At 38.3% G+C, this 19512-nt stretch overlaps 1 protein-coding gene and 1 long non-coding RNA gene across 11 annotated transcripts in view; one reads left to right on the top strand and one right to left on the bottom strand.

Annotated features, from left to right (window-relative positions):
- Nucleotides 1-19375, bottom strand: part of LOC136246462 (uncharacterized) — a 50314-nt gene extending 30939 nt beyond the window's left edge. The window contains exon 1 of the long non-coding RNA XR_010696437.1: nt 19273-19375. This is a non-coding gene — a long non-coding RNA (uncharacterized lncRNA). The remainder of the gene's footprint in view (nt 1-19272) is intronic.
- The window catches only part of LOC136246422 (uncharacterized), a 44221-nt gene continuing 44072 nt past the window's right edge, over nt 19364-19512 (top strand). For 9 of the 10 annotated variants that reach the window (XM_066037843.1, XM_066037842.1, XM_066037841.1 and 6 more), the window contains exon 1: nt 19364-19478. The gene's annotated coding sequence lies outside the window, so the exon portion shown is untranslated. The remainder of the gene's footprint in view (nt 19479-19512) is intronic. The other variant, XM_066037844.1, reaches the window with a different exon arrangement.

Below are 19512 nucleotides of genomic sequence, written 5' to 3'. Positions count from 1 at the left end.
TGAATCCTTTGACTGTGCGGCTATTTGATAATACTTCTGGCACTGTTTGCACAAGACTTTTGGATATGTGCATGTCTTCTAGTGCAACTGCTGAGGCAGACGTTTCTAAAATGGATGAAGCTCTTTCAAAGCGTGGTATTTCCTGGCAAAATTGTGTTGGAATAAGCCTTGATAATACCTCAGTAAATATGGGTTGTCATAATTCAATCAGGACCAGGGTTCAAAATGCCAATACATCGATTTACATCATGGGATGCCCCTGTCATATTGTACACAATATTGCTGTTAAAGCAGATGATGCATTTGCAAAGGTACATTAATATTTCATAATGCTATATGCATGCATGTGAATATTACGTAGGTATCAAAGTTTAATGTTGAAGACCTAGCTATCGATATATTCTACTGGTTTCAAAAGAGCACAAAACGGAAAGCCAGTCTTCAGAACTACTGTGTGTTCTGTGACACCAACTATAGAGAAGTTATCAAACATGTCAGCACCAGGTGGCTTAGTCTTGAGAGAGCAATTGGCCGGATCCTGCAGGAATATGAAGCATTAAAAAGTTATTTTCTATCACAAGGTAATTGTTTTTGTTTCATAAGCACTCATCTGTGGTTATAATTTTTAAAGATGAGAATACACCCAGATTCTGTAGACTGCATAGTCTATTTGAAGATCCTCTCACTGAAGTGTACTTGTTATTTTACCATGCTGTGTTACAAGGATTTGTGCGCTTTAACAAATTTCTGCAAAGGAATGATCCCCTGATACCAGTTATTCATAGTCATATGATTTCATTTTTGACTAAACTTGCTGGTAAGTTTTTATTGCCATCTACAATCATAGCAGCCAAAGGAGACTTCTATACAATTGCATATAAAGAATTGTATTCTCAACTACCAGGTAACCTTAATTTTAACCTTTTTATTTTAAATGTATATAGCTGTTACTCAAGCTTTTTCTTAGATCAGTCTGTTTTTATTGGATTGATAACCCAGTCAACTTTACGAAGATGTATAGAAAAGGGAGATCTGGCACCATCACAATCCAAAAAGTTTTATGACAGTGTAAGAGCATTTTATGTCAGTGCATTTGAATATGCTTTGAAAAACCTGCCATTAAATGATCAGTTGCTCAAGAATGCTAACTTCGTAAACTTTACTTCAAGGACGGATTCTGCATTTACTCAGATTAAGTGTTTTGTTGAAAGGTACATAAATTAGCATGAATTTAGAGTGCTATAGATGGTTTAATTGTACGTAGGTTTCATTCATTGCTACCATACAAAGCCTCAGCAGAATGTGATCTGCTGTCTGAAGAATTCACCTCTTACCAGCTGTTGGGTGAGAGGGATATTCCTAAGAATGTGTGGGATGCAGCATTGGTCCATGAAGATGATGACAATGATTGTAGCACTAGATATTACAGAATGGATATGATATGGAATTATCTTTCTAGTGTAAGGTTGCCAGATGGCTCTTTATGTTTTCCGAAGCTTTCACAAATTGCAAAATTGGTATTAACCATTCCCCATTCCAATGCTGAAGAGGAGAGGTTATTTTCCTTAGTACGAAAGAACAAGACTGCATTTAGGCCAACTTTAGATCCTAAAGGAACTCTCTCAAGCATACTGACAATTAAGCTTGCTAACAATGTGCCCTCACATAAATTTGAGCCAACCAAGGAACTCCTAAAGGAGGCAAAGTCTGCAACATCAAAATATAACAAGGAACACCACAGAAAATAAGATACTGACTATGTAGCTAGTTATATTTCATAGGTAGTACTATAATAAATATATTCTGATTCAGTGTTTTCTTTATAGTAACTATTAGCTATGTGAGTGGCATTTTGCATTGTTGTCTGATACTGATAATATATCATAATCTGATTGTAGCATTGTAGTTACATGTAGCTACAACTTTATAGTGTGGGCTTGTGCATGAATGCATGGACACTTAGCTATACACTATAGATATATTTCAAGCAGGGTAGCTATTTGAAGCTAGTTATATGCATACTAGCTAGTTGTATTAACATGCATATTCATTGTGCAGCTTATAGTACTATGTTAAAAAGCTGCACGCACAATATCAAGAGTCAGTGGTTCCTTGTTCATCTATATACTAAACCTTGTGGTGTATAGGGTTAAGGATTTCAAGAGCTATCCGACATTTTGCAGTCACGCGATCTCTCGTTCAAATTTTTCAATGGCGGTCAGAGACTTGGAGCTCTAGCGCCCAATCTGGATGTCGCTTTATTATCTCTCGATAATGACTGAGAAGAGATGTATATGGACAGCAAGCAGTATTTGAAGTGGCTCTGAAGCTTTGAAAGGGGATCAGACTCTGAGCTGGATAATTATTAAATTTGAACTGTCACTGCATGTGGTGGCAGTGACTATACTAAGCTGAATACGTGTGGAATGGACCAGGATGGGAGCAAATAACTAACTGGCAAGATATTCCACAGATACATGATGATTATATGCGGTACTGCGGACCACGTGAGCCTGTCATAGTTGTCATAGTAATCATAGGGATTATTATAATGCAGCTAGCATACACACATCCTTGCGGTTATTAACATTGTACACAATTAGCTCTATACCCCATGATGTAACTGTGTGCTCACACTTTCAATATAACTAGCACAGGGATGCCATGCTAATATAATGTCATGACATCCTAAAGTGTTGGTTATCATATAAGTTTGTCAATTGTGTGCATGTGGCCAAAGAACTCCCATTTCCATCCTTCGCCTTGTTGAAGAGTCTCACTCCCAAGAAAGGTCCAAGGTTGGAGCCTCTGCTGATAGGACTTGAAATTCATTCCGTTTGTACTGTTGAAGGTAGTTTTAACCACGATGGATTAGTTGCTGTAGAGAGACAGCCGTTTCTGATCATTTATGTGGGCAAAGAAGACGAAAGGACCCTCTGTAACAGTTGGAAGTGATGAGCATGGAGACACATAGGAGGAAATAGCTTAGAAAGCTGGGTGAATCAAAGTAAAGTCTTATAAGACTATCTAAACAGCAGGAGAATTGATGACAAAAGTAAAGGAGTGTTTGTAAAATAAAACACGCCCACTTTCAGGCACCATCGACTACAGTATGCTTGGTTTGAGAGGTTGGAGGCTTGTCACATGCTGCCAATTGTTGAAGATATGTTACACTGCTCAGGAGCAAGGTGTAAATAGTGGATAAGAATCCCATACACAGTGAATAGAATTTGTTGGTTATTATTTAAGGACAAAGAGCTTGTATGGCATTGGCTACATTGCCATATGGCAGGAAGCAAAGTAGCTATGGTTCCTCTCGGTGGCACCAGGAATACTGTGCTGACCTTTGTAACATCCTTGATGAAATATTAGTGTTGTGTAATATGTTTTAAAATGTGTTTAAAGCATTAAAATACTGAAGTGTACGTTTTATTAGAAATTGATTTAACTGTATTTCGAAAATTGCGCATAAGGCTTACTTGAAATTTTGTTGGAATTACAATTAGTACTGGTAGACTATATTGTACTATTGGCAAGATTTAGTTTTGAATTGTGCGGGAATGCCAAGCAAAACACCTCAAACTAGACGATAATTGATGTACGCAAGTTAACGTGTGGACAATAAACGACGTTGACGGTCGATAATTGATGCCATACACCACTGTCTTTGGCCGGATGCTACTGAAGAACGCCAGTACCTGGGGAGCTGGTGTGTTGTGGACACCTAGAGTATTAAATTGTCTATCGCTGGGTGTAAACAGTTTGTGCATATCTTGTTTCAAACGAGAATCCCGTAGGTTGGCATAAAACCTGGCAGATAATCAATTGCTTACGCTATGTATCACAAAAAATTAAAAAATAACATAGAACAGAAACAAGCTTCATAATACCTTCATGGTGCCTTGGCAGTATTGGTTAAGTATAATCAAATCCAAAAGTGTCTTTAGTACAAATACAAGTACCACCTGACATGCTTCCTTTTGGATGTTACAAACTTCTTACAGTTTTCATAACATATAGTGTTAACAGGTATACATACCATTCCCAAAATTATACTGACATAATCACTAGGGCTGCACTATATCAATATTACATCAATATCAGTACCAATATCATACAGTATGATAGTACTGTATAGTAGAGGCAGCGAAGGTGTGGGCATGGTCCATGAAAATAAATCAAGCCAAAATCATCTTCCCATATCCTTCACGGCCACTTGACAGTATTGGTCAGGTATAATCAAGCCCAAACATGTCTTCGGAACGACCCGAAGCATTTGTCAACCAGGTGCTACAAAATTTAAATATATATATATTATATATATTTTTGCAAATTTTCTATTGCCTCACTGCCTGCCTGATGCGGTTAGTCAAGCGTAGTGGAAAATTGGCTACAGCTACAGTCTTACTTCTTTCACAAAAATGCTTAGAATTTCATGGACATGAAACCGTTAGTATTTTAAATATCCTACAATGTATGCACCATTGCCTTACTGATTTTCCTGTGATCCTTCTTTATCGTGACCATCGCTCATCAGTAGGGCTCCATAATCATACCAGTACATTACGTAGTAATATATTGGAATACACGTGTTATCGCACCAAACTTTTATATTATGTTTGTGATTTTGATGTTTGGTTTATACGGGACCTATCATATGTCGTCAATAAAATACAAGCATAAGACATCCTGTTTAGTATTAGTGTGTTTGTTGTTAGCAAAGTTAAGCGGATAAGTTTAACTGCTTACATTTCTAAACGCATTTCTTTGTGACTAACACATTCTTCACTATCACACTATTAGTCTTGCTAAACCCTGTTGCTACAAAATTGTGTGTGAAAAAATACAATTGAAGGGTTTTATTGTCATCATTGCTTTGTGTGTTTTTTCTGAGGTAATATTCAGAGCAATAATGCCTACAAAGGAAGTGGCCCGGAGGAATAGTAACAATAAGGTCTATTATGAAGCTCACAAAGATGACATACTCTTAAATAAAAGGAAAAATACAGCAGTGAAGACAGATCACAGCGCCATCTTGATGAATATTACAAACATGTGACAAGTTCACGTATGAAATCTGCTGAAAGCACCAAAGCATCATATGACAAAGATGTGGAGAAATCTCGTAAAAATACAGCTGACCATTCTAGAGCATGTTACTATAACATTTGGAAAAATGCCGAGAAGACACAGCTGAACGCTCTAAAACATGCTACTATAATCATTTGGAAAAATCCCAGGAAGACACAGCTGATGCTTTAAAATGTGGACGTGTTACTACACGTCATAGCATAGCCCTGTTTCTTTCATGAGCCATGCCCACTTATGTAAATTGCTGTCTGTAGACATGCGGTAACCACCCCCATTCATCAGTCTGTAGGTATACACGAATCCACGTACATTGTTGTCAGGCTTTTGTAGAGCCACACCCACTGATCAGTTGTTATTGTATGAGTCATAATCTAGTACAGTAGTGTTGTGATTAACTCTTAAAAATTAATATTGGTTTTGTGAAAAGCAGGCTATTTAGTGGTCATGAGCTTGCAAAAAAACTTCACAAACAAGTATAAGAAAAAATTAGGAATTTTAAATTAGAGTAGGAACAGTGTATAGCACTGCAATAAAAAGTACTGGAACAAGCTGGATCGGAGTAGTACGTAATGTCCAAATACTATAAAACAATAAGAAGTGAATGTCCCTACTGTGCATTGAGTGTAGCACAGTGGGGATATCCACTTCTTATTGTTTCACAGTATTTGGACATTACGTACTACTCCGATCCAGCTTGTTTCAGTACTTTTTATTGCAGTGCTATACACTGTCCCTACTCTAATTTAAAATTCCTAATGTTTTCTTATACTTGTATTACGAGCATTAGTCAATTGCAAGTCTACATATTAGTTAGAACGGGTCAACAAAGTTTCTATGCTATTTAGAGACCCAAGGATGATGTGGGCAAGGCTACAAACAAACTTAATTATTGAGACCACTGGCCAAGGTGGGTAGCCAAGCCCACGCCATCTGAGGCTCTAAATAGCTTAGAAACTGATGTTGACCCATTCTAAGTGATATCAAGACACACGGTAGTGTGTCGTGCGGCCCAAGAAGCCGGCGCGTAACACCCGTGAGTATATTGACAGGAAGTAAGAAAACGCAATTTTCGCAGCTCCGTAGCTCTGTGCGGCCTTGATGAAACAAGACGATTTTTGCTGTGAACACTCCCTCCACCTTCAGCACTCCACATTCCAAATTTGAGCGAAATCGCTTCAAGCGTTCCCGAGATATTCGACTTCAAAAATTGGCTTAGTTTCTTCGTTTTTTTTCTTCTTATTTTTCTTCCTCTTTTCGCACACTTACAAAAACTGCTATAAAACGCGAACGCCATATCCGATCGCCTTGAAATTTGGCACACTGAAGGGGGATATAACGGCGCGTCTCTGTACCAACTTTGTCTGGGATACGATAAACAGGCAAAGAGTTATGAGCGATTAATCACGAACAATAACACCAATATGTTGTCACGGCTACAGGGTAAACCGCGTATGGGAAGAAGCTGAAAATCGGTGGGTGAATAGATTAACTACTGAACCTCACACCTTTTGTGGATTGAAAGAAATCGAGCTAAAAACCAGGAAGATACAACGAAAAAACCAACAGTGTGTAACAATTATGCAATCGAGATTAGCTAATAAAAAACGACTGCTTGCCACGCCTACCAGGTAAACCGCTTGGGGTAATGCTTTGAAAATCGCTGTACAGATGGAGTTATCATCTTAGAAAGGCTCTTCAATGGTGTAGAAGAATCATACTTAAAGCAACGGAGTTATAACACGAAATCCAACTTGGTGTAGCAAGTGCGAGATCGAGATACTCTAATAGAGCAGTCATCCTTATAGAGCAGTCATCCTTATAGAGCAGTCATCCTAATAGAGCAGTCATTCTAATAGAGCAGTCACCCGAAGAGAATTCAAGAGATCAGTTAGAAACAAGTAACCTGTATAGAGATCAGCTACAAACAAGTCACCCTGTAGAGAGATCAGCCACAAACAATTCACCCTGTAGAGAGATCAGCTAGAAGAAATTACCTTGTAGGGAATTCATGCAACTATAGAAAGAGATAATTCAGCTAGAAGAAATCACCTAGTAGAGTTCAGCTACAATAAAATTATGGAACCAACTATATGATCATATTATCCAAGCTCCATCTCTTGATTTATTTAACAATTATATAAATTTGTAAATAAGTAACTAACTACATATGTACGAATATACTCATGATTGAGTTTGTACATTAACAAATATTTATATATATATATATACAAAGAAACCACAATGTAGAGAGTTCAGCTACAAACAAATCGCTCTGTAGAGAGATCAGCTAGAAGAAGTTACCTTGTAGAGAGTTCAGCTACAAAGAAACCATCATGTAGAGAGTTCAGCTGCAAACAAATCACCTGTACAAACAAATCTCCCTGTAGAGAAATCAACTAGGAGAAGTTTCCTTGTAGAGAGTTCAGTTACAAAGAAACCACCATGTAGAGAATTTATTTACAAACTAGTGACCCTGTAGAGACATCAGCTAGAAGAAGTTACCTTGTAAAGAGTTCAGCTACATAGAAACCATTCTGTGAAGAACTCAGCTGCAAACAAATCACCTGTACAGAATTCAGCTACAGACAAATCACCCAGTAGAGAGATCAGCTAGAAGAAGTTACCTTGTTGATAGTTCAGCTACAAACAAATCACCCTGTAGAGTGATCAGCTAGAAGAAGTTACCTTGTAGAGAGTTCAGCTACAAAGAAACCATCATGTGGAGAGTTCAGCTGCAAACAAATCACCTGTAGAGAGTTCAGCTACAAACAAATCACCCTGTAGAGAGATCAGCTAGGAGAAGTTTCCTTGTAGAGAGTTCAGTTACAAAGAAACCACCGTGTAGAGAATTCGTTTACAAACTAGTGACCTTGTAGAGACATCAGCTAGAAGAAGTTACCTTGTAAAGAGTTCAGCTACATAGAAACCATTCTGTAAAGAGCTCAGCTGCAAACAAATCACCTATACAGAATTCAGCTACAAACAAATCACCCTGTAGAGAAATCAGCTAGAAGAAGTTACCTTGTTGATAGTTCAGCTACAAACAAATCACCCTGTAGAGAGATCAGCTATAAGAAGTTACCTTGTAGAGAGTTCAGCTACAAAGAAACCATCATGTAGAGAGTTCAGCTGCAAACAAATCACCTGTAGAGAGTTCAGCTACAAACCAATCTCCCTGTAGAGAGATCAGCTAGAAGAAGTTACCTAGTAGAGAGTTCAGTTACAAAGAAACTAACATGTAGAAAGTTCAGTTAGAAAAAAGTTACCTTGTAGAGACATCAGCTAGAAGAAGCTACCTTGTAGAGAGTTCAGCTACAAAGAAACCATTCTGTAAAGAGCTCAGCTGCAAACAAATCACCTGTACAGAATTCAGCTACAAACAAATCACCCTGTAGAAAGATCAGCTAGAAGAAGTCACCTTGTAGAGAGTTCAGCTACAAAGAAACCACCATGTAGGGAGTTCAGCTAGAAGAAGTTACCTTGTAGAGAGTTCAGCTACAAAGAAACCATCATGAAGAGAGTTCAGCTGCAAACAAATCTCCCTGTAGAGAGTTTAGTTAGAAGAAGTTACCTTGTAGAGAGTTCAGCTACAAAGAAAACCATCATGAAGAGAGTTCAGCTGCAAACAAATCTCCCTGTAGAGAGTTTCGTTAGAAGAAGTTACCTTGTAGAGAGTTCAGCTACAAAGAAACCATTCTGTAAGAGCTCAGCTGCAAACAAATCACCTGTATAGAATTCAGCTACAAACAAATCACCCTGTAGAGAGATCAGCTAGAAGAAATTACCTTGTAGAGAGTTCAGCTACAGTAAAAAGAAACCACCATGTAGAGAGTTCAGCTGCAAAGAAATCACCCCGTTGAAAATTCTGCCACAAACAAATTGCCCTGTAGAAAGATCAGTTAGAAGAAGTTATCTTGTAGAGAGCTCAGCTACAAAGAAACCACCATGTACAGAGTTCAGCTAGAAGAAATTACCTTGTAGAGAGTTCAGCTACAAAGAAACCATCATCTAGATAGTTCAGCTGCAAACAAATCACCTGTAGAGAGTTCAGCTACAAACAAATCTCCCTGTAGAGAGATCAGTTAGAAGAAGTTACCTTGTAGAGAGTTCAGCTACAAAGAAACCATTCTGTAAAGAGATCAGCAGCAAAAAAATCACCTGTACAGAATCCAGCTACAAATAAATCACCCTGTAGAGAGAACAGCTAGAAGAAGTTACCTTGTTGATAGTTCAGCTACAAGCAAATCACCCTGTAGAGAGATCAGCTAGAGGAAGTTGCCTTGAAGAGTGTTCAGTTACACAGAAACCACCATGGACAGTTCTGTAATAAATATATGTATTATATATATAATTTGTACATTTACTGATTAAATCAGAAATATTTAAGGTACATCTGCTTCATCTTTTCTTCTTCCTGTGGTAAAGAAAAAAAAGATAGGTTAAAAAAGTCCCAAAGCAGGCCATAGGCCGGCTTTGGGGTATACAAATACAAAAAGAAATGAAATCTAATCCAAAACAGCCAAGCTGTAAAAAAAGTGTGCGGCCCTCAAAAAGGCTATGGTGAAAAAAGATGTGAAATCCAAGGTGGCGGCCAAGAAATGGCTGTGATGGTAGGTTAATGGTAAAAATTTTAATAACAACAATTCAGGTGAATTTTGTGCCAATTGACCAAGCGGCACCAAAATTCACCTGAATTGTTGTTATTAAAATTTTTACCATTAACCTACCATCACAGCCATTTCTTGGCCGCCACCTTGGATTTCACATCTTTTTTCACCATAGCCTTTTTGAGGGCCGCACACTTTTTTACAGCTTGGCTGTTTTGGATTAGATGTATATATATATATATATATATATATATAAATTTTGGTTAGGAAAGAGTGAGAGAAAGTGGCAAACTGTGAGTGCTAGCATTGGAATTCTTAAGTCAAGTTGCCACTGCACCAGCATGACATTCAGGCACTACATGACAACTACATGACAATAGTGCCAGTAACAAGTAGGTACAATGTTGGGCTGGAATGATGTTAACACCTAGACTAATTGAATGCTTATGATTCCTGAAAGTTAGTGGACATTTTATTCTTGGCTTCGCTGATTTTCATTTGATGAATGTAGTAAACAACCACAGGTGAGACCACAGGTTATAACTAGTAACCACACCACAGGTTACTAACTAGTAACCACACCACAGGTTACTAACTAGTAACCACACCACAGGTGACTAACTAGTAACCACACCACAGGTCACTAACTAGTAACCACACCACAGGTCACTAACTAGTAACCACACCACAGGTGACTAACTAGTAACCACACCACAGGTGACTAACTAGTAACCACACCACAGGTACTAACTAGTAACCACACCACAGGTGACTAACTAGTAACCACACCACAGGTACTAACTAGTAACCACACCACAGGTCACTAACTAGTAACCACACCACAGGTCACTAACTAGTAACCACACCACAGGTTACTAACTAGTAACCACACCACAGGTTATAACTAGTAACCACACCACAGGTCACTAACTAGTAACCACACCACAGGTTACTAACTTGTAACCCCAACGCAGGTTTCCATTGAACTTAGTAGCATCAGATATCAAAGAAATATCGCATATAATTTTCTACAACACAGATATTACGTTAGAGTTATATCACTATTAAAAGTATAATATTCGTACGTAACATGAAAAGTGCCTTACTGGCCAAACCAACTTAGTTGTCAAAGACTAAGTCCTTAACTAGCATGAGTTGGCCTTGGTGTAAACTCCAGGTTGATCAAGTTTTCTTTGTTTGTTCAGTTTTTTTTTGTTTTTTTTTGTAGTACTTTTTGTTTTGGTGGTTGATCTTTTTTTGTGATTTATACTGACAAAAACAGACATAAAATTTTTGTGAACACCAACAATTAAAAGGAGTGCATTGTTGAAAAGCATAATGTGAATTGTAGTAATTTAACACAGCCATAGTGATCATCCTACATACCCTTATGCTGTAATGCATATCGGTTCAACTTTGAAGTATCAGCTGTGTTATATGACATTATAAAACTGTACTAGAAATAGACAATAAGTATTGGATATCAGGATCAGATGTACAATGTGGTATTGGTAGTCCTAATAAAAGGCACTGATTGGGGGGGTGGGGGAGGGGGTGACAGGTTACTAAAATGATTCTATAATCACAATGCTAATCGTGAATAAATCTCTTTCATCACTATGTTAATGCATATTTTGTCAGTATGAACTAAACCCCTACATTGCATGCAGATCAGATTCCAACATGCAGTAATGAGACAATGGGCAGTATCAGCTATCACCAGGCAGAGGAGTTCTTGAAAGCAAAATATGGGGTCTGCTTTAGTAATTATCAATAATAAAACAGTTAGTACTGTTTCTCCAAGTGTTTCATGGTCTTCTTTATCTGATTTCAGTTAAAATCTATCCTCAATCGGCAAGAATTACCATCAGCTCACTGGAATGTTTCACACTAATCTTGAGGGACTTGCTGAAAGCGACACTGGACCATATCAACTTATAGATTGATGGACACATTTTACAAGACTAGACCCCACAGTGTTTACAAACCTCAAAGATACTATATCTTCTTCTCTAAAACATTATGCAAATTTAGACCCCTGTGTTTCAACCATCATAACTTGGCGAAGTAGCATCAGAATCAGTAAAACGTGAACACCATAATTTTTATTCTTTGTGATGTCAGCATTCCGAAAATCTTAATTACAATGCTGTGTGACCTTCTATATATGAGTTATCAATTGATCAATATCAATAGCCACTACAGTGGCTTGTGTGCATGTGGTGCATTCATTCATTGTAAAGTTTTATGTGGCTTTAAGGGTTAATAGTGAAAAACATATCAAGACACACGGTAGTGTGACATGCGGCCCAAGAAGCCGGTGCGCAACACCCGTGAGCATATTGACAGGAAGAAAGAAAACGCAATTTTCGCACCTCCGTAGTTTGTGCTGCCTTGATAAAACAAGACGAGTTTTGCTGTGGACACTCCCTCCACCTTCAGCACTCCACATTCCAAATTTGAGCGAAATCGCTTCAAATGTTCCCGAGATATGCGACTTCAAAAATTGGCTTAGTTTCTTCGTTTGTTTTTTCTTCTTTTTTTTTCCTCTTTTCGCACACTTACAAAAACTGCTATAAAACGCGAACGCCATATCCGATTCCCTTGAACGTTGGCACACAGAAGGAGGGTACAAAGACGCATCTCAGTACCACCTTTGGCAGGAATATGATAAACAGGCAAAGAGTTATGAGCGATTACTCACGAAAAATAACACCAATATGTTGTCACGCCTACAGGGTAAATCGCGTATGGGAAGAAGCTGAAACTCGGTTGGTGAATAGGTTAACTATTGAACCTCAAACCTTTTGTGGTTTGAAAGAAATCGAGCTAAAAACCAGGAAGATACAACGAAAAAACCAACAGTGTGTAACAACTACGCAATCGAGATTAGCTAATGAAAAACGACTGCTTGCCACGCCTACCAGATAAACCTATTGGGGTAATGCTTTGAAAATCGCTGTATAGATGGAGTAATCATCTTAGAAGGGCTCTTCAATGGTGTAGAAGAATCAGACATAAAACCACGGAGTTATAACACGAAATCGAGGGATCCGTAACGCAGTACTTAGATTTGAGAAATCTTAAGAAAGATTCAAGATTTTGACTGAGATTTGAAGATTTCAGTTAAGATTTGAAATACTTTTAAATACTATGTTGTAGTGCTGTGGAGCCGTATTCTGTGCCTGGTATGAGTCGAGGTACGAGTCTACCGAAGAGGCTACTCTTTAGCTATTGCAATACTGCATACTACCAGCAATAGAGCTTATATATGTGGCTAATTTGCCTAGTTAAACTGGCGGCTTTGCACGCTAACATGTAGCAAGTTAGCCTATAGCTAATGGAACTGTTCCCAATGCATCTATACAGTTACCTCACATAGTAAGTAATCATGACTAAGAGCTAGCTCTCCTTGTAGTGATCTCAGTAGTGATGAGAAAATGCCTAGATCTTGAGTTGTACATACTTCATTTGTACTGAGCAACCAAGATAGTGACATAGCAAACTACTTCAGAGCTGGTCACTGTAGCTAAAGCATTCAATCAAATCAAATAGCCCTGCATGTGCACATAAGCTCAGTAAATCTCACACTAGATTTGGCAAAGCTTAATTATACTATTATTAACTACTACTTTGCCCTAGATTTTCATGCCGCACATGTATAGCTGTATTATAGTACTGTATGCATCAAATAATATGTCTAAAATCATCATGTTTTGCCATGTCCATGCAAGTTGTGTACATTTTAGCTATATCATTATTTAGACATCTCTTGCAACTGCTGACAGTTGGACTGCATAATTGTCTCGATAATTGTGTACAGGACCTTTAGCATATCAATGGTGTAGTTAACTTCAGCAAATGTGGAATAATATGATATCAAAGATACCACACAATTAGATTTTACACATAGATTCCACACTTATATATAATACAACTTAAAGTGCAACTGTCTTTGAGACTGTCTACCTGAGTTAGCAAAGTGATATGGACATTGACCCATTGAGATATAAATTATTAGCTAGCATGCTTGTTACAGTTTGTGCGTGTATTGTAAATTGTATGTATATACATACGTACATAAACTCAGCTAAGCGAAGGTATCAGATGCGTTCATGCATTTCAAGGTATCAGGTATCAGATGGTATCAGATGCGCTCATGCGTTCAGCGCAAGTATATCAACTTCCAAACTGGTAGTGGATATAGTTCCTGAGGTTGCTGCTCCATCTCCTGTTATCTTTCACTAAACAATAATAGATGAGATAGTAATTTAATCTGCTCGAATCTGTTCAGCTAAGAGTATGATATCATTTGGACACATTACTTGCTGGCATGGTAGAGTTAAGCTTACACATTACATAGTGCATGTTGCTACATAGCTAATTATAATTGGACTAAGCTTTCATACCTGAGCTTAATGTTGTGGGATGCTGGCACAAGATACCAGTGCAGGAATATTCAAAAGCATGCAAATTCTTTGTAACCAAAACCTTAAGATTTCAGAGACTCCAGCCAGCCGTGTTGTGACTTGATCCACAGCCACATACAATCAAGACATGTGCCTATATGGTTATGGAGCCATAGCAGGGATTATTAGTCTTCTCTGTATTCTTCTTGCCAGCATGTCTCTGACTCCCTATACTGACAAAGGCTTTCAGTAGCCTTCACAGCTGAGGTCCCATATGAGTGGGATAACAAATTAAACTACATAGCAAATATCACTACTTGTATCACTAAAAGCAGGGGTCCCACATGTGTAGCTAAACTTTTCATTTGCTGCATGAAGGTTGGCTAGTCTATATCGAGGTCTATACTATATCTAGAATATAGAGATTGAGATGTGTTGATTATAATTACTGCATGATGATCTTCAAGAATGTGAATATTGACGAGACGTGCTAGCTACTCCTGATTTAGCTAAAGAGCTCACTAAAGAGATGTAGCTGTTAGCTATTGGAGTTTTATCTTGGCTATTATGTCAGGAGCAATATGAATCCGTACATGCACCATGCTCACTCTTTTCACAGGTGTGAATTCAGTAGACCTATGTAGACTCACCTAACAAAGATCCGAGTCAGGGTCACTAACTAGCTTGTCCCAACGAGTTCATCAAGTAGCTAAAAGCGTTGCGAAGAAGAAACAACCTCGGGAACAACTGGCTATATCTCTGGCAATATACGTAGACTGAAAGAACCCAATAATCGCACAGTACATGTGGACGAACAGGCCTAGGTGCAAGACAGCTGCAAGAATACGTGTTAACAAGCAAGAGCTTGAGTAAAATATCCAAACGTTTACTGAAATTTACTAACAAGAAGATTAAGATTTGATTGTGGTAGTCTCAGATTCAAAGATTTCAGTGAGATTTTAAAGATTGTAAAAGATTGTCACGAAGATTAGGAAGATTTTAAAGATTCCATGGATTTTAATGGATTGTGCAGATTTCACAGAGATTCAGAGATTTGAGAAGATTCTTGTAGATTGCATGGGGATTCCAAGAGATTTGAATCTCAGATAAGTTAGATTTAAAGCGTGGCGGAGCCTACGCAAAAAATCCAACTTGGTGTAGCAAGTGCGAGATCGAGATACTCTAATAGAGCAGTCATCCTAATAGAGCAGTCACCCTGAAGAGAATTCAAGAGATCAGCTAGAAACAAGTAACCTGTATAGAGATCAGCTACAAAGAAACCACCATGTAGAGAGTTCAGCTACAAACAAATCGTCCTGTAGAGAGATCAACTAGAAGAAGTTACCTTGCAGAGAGTTCAGCTACAAAGAAACCATCATGTAGAGAGATCAGCTAGAAGAAGTTACCTTGTAGAGAGTTCAGCTACAAAGAAACCATCATGCAGAGAGTTCAGCTGCAAACAAACCACATGTAGAGAGTTCAGCTACAAACAAATCTCCCTGTAGAGAGATCAGCTAAAAGAAGTTTTCCTCTTAGAGAGTTCAGCTACGAACAAATCACCGTGTAGAAAGATCAGCTAGAAGAAGTCACCTTGCAGAGAGTTCAGCTACAAAGAAACCACCATGTAGAGAGTTCAGCTACAAACTAGTGACCTTGTAGAGACATCAGCTAGAAGAAGTTACCTTGTAGAGAGTTCAGCTACAAAGAAACCATTCTGTAAAAAGCTCAGCTGCAAACAAATCACCTGTACAGAATTCAGCTACAAACAAATCACCCTGTAAAAAGATCAGCTAGAAGGAGTTACCTTGTAGAGAGTTCAGTTACAAAGAACCACAATGTAGAGCATCCAGCTACAAATTAGTGACCCTGTAGAAACATCAGCTTGAAGAAGTTACCTTGTAGAGAGTTCAGCTGCAAACATATCACCTATACAGAATTCAGCTACAAACGAATCACCCTGTAGAGAAATCAGCTAGAAGAAGTTACCTTGTTGAGAGTTCAGCTACAAAGAAACCATCATGTAGAGAGTTCAGCTGCAAACAAATCACATGTAGAGAGTTCAGCTACAACAAATAACCCAGTAGAAAGATCAGCTAGAAGAAGTCACCTTGTAGAGAGTTTAGTTACAAAGAAACCATCAGGTATAGAGTTCAGCTATAAACTAGTGACCTTGTAGAGATATCAGTTAGAAGAAGTTACCTTGTAGAGAGTTCAGCTACAAAGAAACCGTTCTGTAAAGAGAGTTCAGCTACAAAGAAACCATTCTGTAAAGAGATCAGCAGCAAAAAAATTACCTTTACAGAATCCAGCTACAAATAAATCACCCTGTAGAGAGAACAGCTAGAAGAAGTCACCTTGTTGATAGTTCAGCTACAAACAAATCACCCTGTAGAAAGATCAGCTAGAAGGAGTTACCTTGTAGAGAGTTCAGTTACAAAGAAACCACCATGTATAGAATTCAGCTACAAACTAGTGACCCTGTAGAGACATCAGCTTGAAGAAGTTACTTTGTAGAGAGTTCAGCTACAAAGAAACCATCCTGTAAAGATCTCAGCTGCAAACAAATCACCTATATACAGAATTCAGAAACAAATCACTCTGTAGAGAGATCAGCTAGAAGTAGAAGAAGTTACCTTGTAGAGAGTTCAGCTACAAAGAAACCATCATGTAGAGAGTTCAGCAGCAAACAAATCACCTATAGGGAGTTCAGCTACAAACAAATCTCCCTGTAGAGAGATCAGCTAGAAGAAGTTTCCTTGCAGAGAGTTCAGCTACAAACAAATCACCCTGTAGAAAGATCAACTAGAAGAAGTCACCTTGTAGAGAGTTCAGTTACAAAGAAACCGCCATGTAGAGAGTTCAGCTACAAACTAGTGACCTTGTAGAGACATCAGCTAGAAGAAGTTACCTTGTGGAGAGTTCAGCTACAAAGAAACCATGCTGTAAAGAACTCAGCTGCAAACAAATCACCTGTACAGAATTCAGCTACAAACAAATCACCCTGTGGAGAGATCAGCTAGAAGAAATTACCTTGTAGAGAGTTCAGCTACAAAGAAACCACCATGTAGAGAGTTTAGCTGCAAAGAAATCACTCTGTAGAAAATTCAGCCACAAACAAATTGCTCTGTAGAAAGATCAGTTAGAAGAAGTTACCTCATAGAGAGTTCAGCTACAAAGAATCTATTCTGTAAAGAGCTCAGCTGCAAATAAATCACCTGTACAGAATTCAGCTACAAACAAATCACCCTGTAGAGAGATCAGCTAGAAGAAGTTATCTTGTAGATAGTTCAGCTACAAACAAATCACCCTGTAGAGAGATCAGCTAGAAGATGTTACCTTGTAGATAGTTCAGCTACAAACAAATTACCCTGTAGAAAGATGAGCTAGAAGATGTCACCTTGTAGAGAGTTCAGCTACAAACAAACCACCATGTAGAGAGATCAGCTAGAATAAATTACCTTGTAGAGAGTTCAGCTACAAAGAAACCACCATATAGAGAGTTCAGCTGCAAAGAAATCACCCTGTAGAAAATTCAGCCACAAACAAATTGCCCAGTAGAAAGATCAGTTAGCCGGAAGAAGTTACCTTGTAGATAGTTCAGCTACAAAGAAACCATTCTATAAAGAGCTCAGCTACAAACAAATCACCTGTACAGAATTCAGCTTCAAACAAATCACCCTGTGCAGAGATCAGCTAGAAGAAGTTACCTTGTAGATAGTTCAGCTACAAACAAATCACTCTGTAGAGAGATCAGCTAGAAGAAGTTACCTTGTAGATCGTTCAGCTACAAACAATTCACCCTGTAGGGAGAGAAGCTAGAAGAAGTCACCTTGTAGAGTGTTCAGTTACAAGAAACCACCATGGAGAGTTCTGTAATAAATAGATGTGTAACGTATATACATATAATTTGTACATTTACTGATAAAATCAGAAATATTTAAAGTACATCTGCTTCATCTTTTCTTCTTCCTGTGGTAAAGAAAAAAGATATGTTTAAAAAGTTCCAAAGCTGGCTGTAGGCTGGCTTTGGGGTATAAAAATACAAAAAGAAGTGAAATCTAATCCAAAACAGCCAAGCTGTAAAAAAAGAGTGCAGCCCTTAAAAAGGCTATGGTGAAAAAAGATGTGAAATCCAAGGTGGCGGCCAAGAAATGGCTGTTATGATAAGTTAATGGTAAAAATTTCAATAACGACAACTTAGGTGAATTTTGTGCCAATTGACCAAGCGGCACCAAAATTCACCTGAATTGTCGTTATTAAAATTTTTACCATTAACCTACCATCACAGCTATTTCTTGGCCGCCACCTTGGATTTCACATCTTTTTTCACCATAGCCTTTTTGAGGGCCACATTCTTTTTTTTACATCTTAGCTGTTTTGGATTAGATGGTATTACAGGGAATTATAGCTATAATCTTTAATGTAATGTTTCTTCTTGTGGAGCATGTGATCAGTAGATGAGATAGTTCACATTCACTTATTCATTAGAGTAGACCTAAGCTATAATACTCCTACACATCACATAACACAGAAAGGAATGTGTAGTATGTCCACTGTTATAACTACTGGTCATGATCAGCCTGTACTGGGATTACAAAACAGCAACATGATTCTGTGCACATGTTACTGTGTGATTTACTGTACAAGCTAGACAACAACATTGTCAGTTCTTTCTCTGGTTTAAATATTAAGACATCCAGGGCTCTCAACTTAAAATCTGGACCACTGAGCCACCCAGTGCCTCAGCCAGTAGCTATTAGTCACTACTCACTATAATTATCAAATTATTTGATAAGACACCTGCAGTTCGAATCCTGGGGCTGGAGGGATTTTTTTCCTTACTTTGGCCCCTTTTCTGTTACACCTTATTCAGTCAGTAAGTTAAGCCACTAGGTCTAAGTCCTTGTAGGTTAGGTAATCCTAAGGCTGCAGCACATGTTGCTGTCAGACCTTCAGTGCTGGTCACTGTAAAGCGCTAATAATAATAATAAATAAAGTGCAGTGTGATTAAATTCCCACGTATACTGATCTTTTACTAGCTGTTATGATACCCTACCTGCATAGATAGCAGTTTTTAAGAGGTCAATTGCTAGTCGCCTCACCCGAGGACACAACACGAACAAGAATCAACACTTCATCATAATATACACAACACACACAAACACCTGTTGTAGAGTGATTATCAGCTAACGACGAGGACAGCGACTCTTCAGGCTAAGGCAAATCATGTGACTGGTGTAGGTAATATACGGAGGGTATACGTCGACTGGTGGATACTAGTGGGGAAGTGAAGGAGCTAGAGTAGTCTCAAACCGGTCTGGATTCGAGACTAGAGCTAGAGTAGGAGCGATACAAAAAATGATCATGTGTAGTAAGTGTCTGTGATGTGTTTGTACGGGATGTGT

This window comes from Dysidea avara, chromosome 2, assembly GCF_963678975.1.
Source record: "Dysidea avara chromosome 2, odDysAvar1.4, whole genome shotgun sequence".
Taxonomy (NCBI): domain Eukaryota; kingdom Metazoa; phylum Porifera; class Demospongiae; order Dictyoceratida; family Dysideidae; genus Dysidea; species Dysidea avara.
The sequence above is the reverse complement of the archived record's forward strand: the minus strand, read 5'-3'. Positions and strand labels throughout refer to the sequence as shown.